Source organism: Chroicocephalus ridibundus, chromosome 4, assembly GCF_963924245.1.
Source record: "Chroicocephalus ridibundus chromosome 4, bChrRid1.1, whole genome shotgun sequence".
Lineage (NCBI taxonomy): Eukaryota > Metazoa > Chordata > Aves > Charadriiformes > Laridae > Chroicocephalus > Chroicocephalus ridibundus.
The window spans coordinates 55,706,004-55,712,564 of record NC_086287.1 but is presented as its reverse complement, the minus strand read 5'-3'; the positions used below and the strand labels follow the sequence as shown (position 1 = coordinate 55,712,564).

At 46.0% G+C, this 6,561-nt stretch overlaps 1 protein-coding gene across 8 annotated transcripts in view; it reads left to right on the top strand.

Moving 5' to 3' along the window:
- The first annotated feature begins 4,491 nt into the window (after window positions 1-4,491).
- Window positions 4,492-6,561, top strand: part of DICER1 (dicer 1, ribonuclease III) — a 67,983-nt gene continuing 65,913 nt past the window's right edge. For 5 of the 8 annotated variants that reach the window (XR_010070762.1, XM_063332714.1, XM_063332713.1 and 2 more), the window contains exon 1: window positions 4,788-4,922. The gene's annotated coding sequence lies outside the window, so the exon portion shown is untranslated. Of the gene's footprint in view, window positions 4,705-4,746; window positions 4,923-6,561 lie in introns of those variants that run through there. The other 3 variants (XM_063332710.1, XM_063332712.1, XM_063332715.1) reach the window with 3 other exon arrangements.

Genomic DNA, 6,561 nt, shown 5'->3' with positions numbered 1-6,561 from the left:
TCTCTCTTTCCCTCTCTCTTTCCCTCTCTCTTTCCCTCTCTCTTTCCCTCTCTCTTTCCCTCTCTCTTTCCCTCTCTCTTTCCCTCTCTCTTTCCCTCTCTCTTTCCCTCTCTCTTCCAACTTCCTTCTCTGTAATCATACCTGCAGCTTTTTCTCATAATACATTGCAGATGTTATTATTAGCACCATAGTTTAAAATATTTGCAACTGCTCTTTCTTGCAGTGATTCACAGCCATGAACTGAAAAACCTGGTAGCCAGACTAGAGGCCATTTAAGAGCAAAGTCTCAGGCTACATTTTCTCAAGTGAGGTGCAGAAAAGACACATCCTTTCTCGGTCAGAAACTTGAATGCAACACTTCAGCCCATATTTTCTCGATAACCGCCAGCTTGTTTCAAAGTGCATTATTGAAATAGTGTGTGACGCAATGACAAAATAGCATCATGGCTGGTATCAACAGGAGGGAACAACAGAGGTCACCATTGTCTCATGGGAAGGAATCTCCTCCGAGTCCATTTTAGAACCTGATGAGACAGGCGTAGAGCCCAAAAGCACAAAGCCTGGCTTCTGCTGGGCTGATTAGACACTTCTATAGCATGAACAAAGACAATTACTTGTGACACAGTGATTTGATTTTTTTTTTAAATTGCAATTTTTCACTTTTCTAACGCAAACACAATTTTTTCTTACTCTCACCCAACAGGAACAAAACAGAAACAACCCCCCCCATCCCTTACTGATACAATTTTTTAAAAAGGGGAAGGGAGATGAATGCCTCTGTTTTCTTGTTGTCTTACAACAGTTACCCCAGAGAGTAAAAGATCATTATTTCCAGTACTAAAGACATGGGGAAAGCTGTAATTTCGTACATTATTACATATTCTGTTCTGGATTTTAAGTAGTTGGGCTAGTTTGTTCTTTTCGTCCAACAGCCTGTTTGCTTTGGGTTAATGGTTGGTTGTGTGGTTTTTACCAAACATTGAATGCCAAGAAGTTTGAAATATGTGGAATTTTTGAGAGTTGTGAATCACGTTGATGACTTCATCTTACTTTTCTTTAAAAATCTTTGTAAGAAATTTGTGAAATCAACATAAAAGTCAATTTTTTATTTAGGCTTAAACTCTGAAGCTTAGCTGTCATTATGCAAGCATACGACACAAAATATTAATTTCTTACAAAGAAGAGAGGACAGTGGTGATAGAATAATAAGGAATAGCACAAATTTTATCCTAACTATGCGTTTAAATCAAAAACGCCTGTCAGCAGGCAGGCTCAAGGAGGAAGTAGCTGTGAAGAAAGACACCCTTTTCTTTATATGAAAATAACTTCCAGAATTCTCCTGGCATTCGTGTGTTTTGTTTTGTGTTTTAAGTATTCTTCTTGCCTTCTCTTTGAACCTACTTGAATTGGATAAAATTCATTATTTAATCATGGCCTGCAGAGGATTAAGGAAGGTTTCTTTCTGCTCTATTTTACGTTAGAAATAATCAAGAATGCCAATTTCCTTCGGTACTTCAGCTACAATTGGAAAAATAGACCCATATGTTCTGACAGCTCCCACTGGATAAGACTGAACAGCTGCTCCTCTTCCTAAGCTTTTGTCACAGGATATAATTATTCTTCCATCCATAAAAAACAGAAGGATGCCCCTTCAATGCTATAAAAATACCTAATAATGTGATATTTAACAACATGGGCATTACGGAAGACTTTCTCTAAGCAGCAACAGAGGTTTGAGTCAAGAAAACACTTAATTTGATAATACCCCAGGCCTCTATATCACTTCTAATCTGAAATAATTTTACTAAGGTTGGTTTAAATGAACCTTAGAGTGCTCCAGTTAGCTTTATCTTCTCATACTGATTTTGTAGGCACAGTTATATTAAGGAAGATGGTAAATCCCTGACAGAGTGCAGATGGAATGAGGGAGGCTGGACCCCCAATGACAGATCTTCCGTTGCATACACACTGCCTCCAGCACAACTTAAAAGGGCAGTCTCTGGCCAGAAGTGGCTTTGTATTGCATTTATGGTCATTGCCGCCTTCTTTATTAGGCAACAAGGACGATCTCCAGTCCTTGTGTGATCTTAGCAGATGCCTAACTCAAGTCACCTGGCCTAACACAGGAGTAACTGGTGCTGTACCTGCGCATCTGACACATCTTGCAAGGTTTTGCAACAGGGCAAACAGGATCAGCGAAACTGAGCACACAACCAGATGCATCCACTGAGGAAAGGAGGCATCAGGAGCAGGCAGAATGGGATCAGCAACGTATATTTACGTTATTTAAAGATTTCCTTCCACAGGAGTGACCACATTGCCCACATGTGGCTATATCTCTACATTTTTGGTGTGATTTGTGTGAGCAATCAATCCGTAGATCTGACCACTCATTAGCACTATAGGCAGTAGGCCTGTTCTTCTGAGCTTTAAGTGTGTGTTTCCCATCACAATAATAAATTATGGTAACGTACAGTCTTTTTCTTTTTTTCTTGCACCAAAAGTAAGAAAACTACTGAAAAGTAATAGAGCTTTTGGACGTGGGTGTGAGTGAAGGACAGGGAGGAAGAGTTCAGGTTCACAACTGAATTATGCATTTAGCAGTTAGAATGACACCAAAGCAAACTGTGGTCCCTAACAGTAAAGATCTTCACCACTTATGTCCATCTTTTGGCCCAGTTCTTTTTTCCATGCTCAGAAAAAACAAAACAAAACGAAACAAAAAAAACTAAAAACAAAAAACAAACCGAAACCAACAAACCAAAAAACCAAAACCAACACAGAACTAAACCCTTTCCTGTTGGTCAGAAACTTCATTTCTCCATAGTATAAATGAAACTCTGAGAAGAGCATCAAGGTAAAAAGGATGAGCTATTAACTCCATGGAGAGCAACAGGGATAATTTTAACAGCTGAACATTGACACTGACAAACATTCAATGACATTGCAAAAGACGAGCACAAGGTATTGAGGAACAGGGAGATTTGAGCCAGACACAGAGTTTTCATGGTCACTTCCAGCCACAGCTCCCCAGGCGTGAAGCAGCATTTTTGTGCTCCACCAGTTTGTAACTAATGATATTGTAACTGTATCTAGTTCAGCTAGACCTAGATACTCTGCAGGACCTTTCCTCTCTGGTTCCATAAAACTGTCATTTATTTAGGGATATGACCAGACCCCAGCGGGATGTGTTTATTGCCTTCAGCTCTCCAACGATCCATCAGGATTTACGCCAGGCCAAGAGACTTTCAAACTCCAAATTTGAATTTACAAGAGTTATCCATTTTCACCACTTGCCCTAAGAATCTAGTTGGTCCAGGCTGTGGCTATGGATCTAAGTCATGCAGTAATCAGCCTAGAGGTTTGTTTATTCACTACGTGTCTGAGGAGGGCTCAGTCTTCTCACCAGTAACAAAGAGAACGGTGTTAGCAAGCGATGACGTGGGTGGTAGGAACTAGGGAATGAAAATTAACTGAGACTGGAATGAAAATAAACTTTAAGGTAGCTCCAAACATGCTATCTCATAAACTGATACACTTCACTCCCATGTCCTACCCTACTGACAAGCTCTTCACGCTTAAAACTGAACCTTCTCCTACACCAGGCATTGCATGGTGTTCTTGTTGTACTACAGCCCAGTTTAGGTAGATAAATTTGCTCAAAGCTTTTTCATTGTCTTCTTAAAAGTTTCTCCACAGTTTTCCAGGGGCACAGCTTGTACATTTTTGTCAATTGTCATGGAAATAAAACATGGAAAATTGCAGCATGAGAAGCACAAGAGAAACAGTGTTCCTGTTTCAGCACCACCATTTCCCCTCAGTTCTTCATCTGTGGCTGAAGGGTTTTGATGGTGGAAAAGTGTTACCCTAGAAATTTCAGGACACTTAAAAAGATTTAGTAGTAGGTAGTAATGTCACTCAAGCATGTCAGTGTTGACAAGTAACTGGATTGAGACCAGTGTTAAGCAACAGCAAAAGGAGATGCTGCTTAGGGAGCACACATAAACCCAACCACCTCCAGTGGTCCTTTCTTCTTCCACCTTCTGGGCCTAGCACCAGCAAGGGCTGTGGGCGCCAGCTCCCTCGTGGAAAAGCAGCACTTTGCCTTTGGCAGGAAGGACACTCCTGATGGAAAGGACCACCTGCCTGTGTGGAAGCATGCAATTTCGCTACACAGAGATGAGAGAGCTCAGTGTCACTCTACCCAGACACTGGCCAAAGTCACCCAGCACTCCCTTCTGCCGTTTTCCCAGGGCCGTTTGACAACAGAGCCCTAACCCTTCTGATCCACCCCTCGGTGATCGCTCCTGCCTCAGAGGGAAGAGCGGGGCCCCGGAGGCGGCCTGGTCAGCTCCGCACACACACACCCCCAAAATGGCGGCTGCCGCCCTCGCCTCAGCGCAGCCGCCTCCCGCGCGCGCGAGGCCCTCCCAAGCGCGTGCGCGGGCTGCGAGGCTCGCAGCCCTCTGGCGGGGGGAGGGGAGCGCGCACACACACGTGAGCCCCTGGACCACCCGGCGTCTCTCCGGCGGCGGCTGTGTCCCGCTCCCGCATTGGCTGCCTGGTGAACCTTTCACCTTTTACCCGGCTCTCGCCGCCAATCGCTTGCCTCCTTTCATAGCGTGGGAACGTGGAGCCCGTGAGCTACGCAGAGTGGAATTCTCGGAGCGGGCCTGCGCTGCGGGCGTTGGGTGGCCCCCGTTGGTATGGGCGGGAGGGGTGGGGGCGGTGCTCCGTTTGCGTAGGGCCGGCAGCGCAGTGGGAAGGGAGGGGGAGGAGGAGGCTGTCCCGGGCCCAGGTGAATGGAGGAACCTGACAGTTGGGGGGAGCGAGGCGGCGGCGGCGGGGAAATGGCGGCGGCGGCACAATGAGACGCGGCCGGTAGTGGGGGGAAAGCGCCAGGCTGGGTCCCGTCCGAGCAGGTAGGAGATGGCGGCCCGGGCGCGCCTGCCCCTCGCCCCGGGAGCCTGCATGGCGGCCGAGCGCGGCTGTGGGAGCCCCGGCCTGAACTCCGGCCCCGCCGCCGCCGAGCGGGGCGGGATGGCGGCGGTAGCTCCCTCCCGCCGATGGGGCCCGGTTAGGTCTGCCCCGCCTCCGGCCCCACGGTGGCCCCGCCGGTCCCGGGGCCGCCGGCAGGGCCCGGGCTCGGCGTGTGGGGTGGCGGCGGGGCGGGGGCCGCGCTCCGGACCCTCTCGGCTTTGTCTCTGTCCGTCTCCCCCCTCCTCCGGGCCGCCGCGCTGGAGGCCTGGCGGGGTGGGCGACCGGAGGGCCTGGCCCTGCCGCCCGGGACGAGGGGTCTCTGGAGCCCGCCTGCTGTGTCGTGAGGGGCGGTCAGAGAGTTTCCACTCCGAAGCGCTCACGTTAAAGGCGGCTTCAGAAACTCTTCGCTCTTCCTTTCCCTTCCCTGCCGTCCTCTCGGCAGTTGTTAAGTGAAGGCAAGCGCATGGAGTGAGGAGAACGTAGCGGGCAGCCTGATTGAGGCAGCCCTTGTGCCGCGTGGTCTGGAGTTAAAAAACAAAAGGTTAAAAAAGCAATTATTTTTTGCACTGGGGTTTGTTGCTGTGTTAAGTAATAAAAAAAACCACAACAAGCACCCGAATGCGTAGAAAATGGATTGTGATACTGATATCTGAGGGGGGAGGGAAGGCTATTTTTGGTCTGTTATCATTAATTAGAAGTTATGGCTTCAAAAAAGTGAATCTCTTAGTGGTTCTGTTAACTTCAACTACTAAAAATCTGAAGGATGTTTGGCACTTAAGATGATCAGTTACAAGTATTTTTGATGTTAAGATTTTGAACTTCGAGTTATGTGGGCTCCAGTGGTGAAAGTGTGTGGGCTGGGAGGTAAATACCACTTTTAGAGAAACAAGGCAAAATGTTAAATCCGAATAGAATTAACTTTGCAGGCGTTCAGTTTACACTATGTTGTATGAAGTTTTATGCTTTTACTTTTTATAAGCTATTTTGGATGCTCTATTGAAGTGCAAACTGCAGGTGTATGTTTAGTAAGTTGTATGGTGGTGTTTGTTTTAAGTTGATACAGACACAAACTGAAATTGATTTCTATTATTGCATAACAATTCTTCTAAATCTCTCTCTTAAGAGAGTATTTCCCATTGTCCGTGTCTACAAGATAAGCTGTAGTCTGTTTAAAAGCTTTGGAGATGCTACTAGAAGTTTTCAGGTGGAGGTGCTCTTACATCTGTAATCATTGGATTGTTACTTTATTATTTATTAATCCATAGGATTAAAAAATAAATATGTATTTATTCAGAAGTGCTAAACTCTGAATTAGCTATTGCTGTTCATGAAAGCATCTTGGTGATACAGTTCTGCGAAAGTGGCAGCTCAGTACTTGACAGTCAAAGGTGAATAATGAACAATTAATTGAGAAGAAAATGGCATCAGTATGCCATGGTATAAATCCTTTCTGGGGCCATATGTTTAATACTAAATGCAGTTTGGGTATTTTCCCTTCATCTCTCTTCTACCTCAAAGAGGTTGTATTAGGCTAAGAGACAGGTAGACTGAAAATTGACTGGAGCTTTTCAGTCAGGGAAA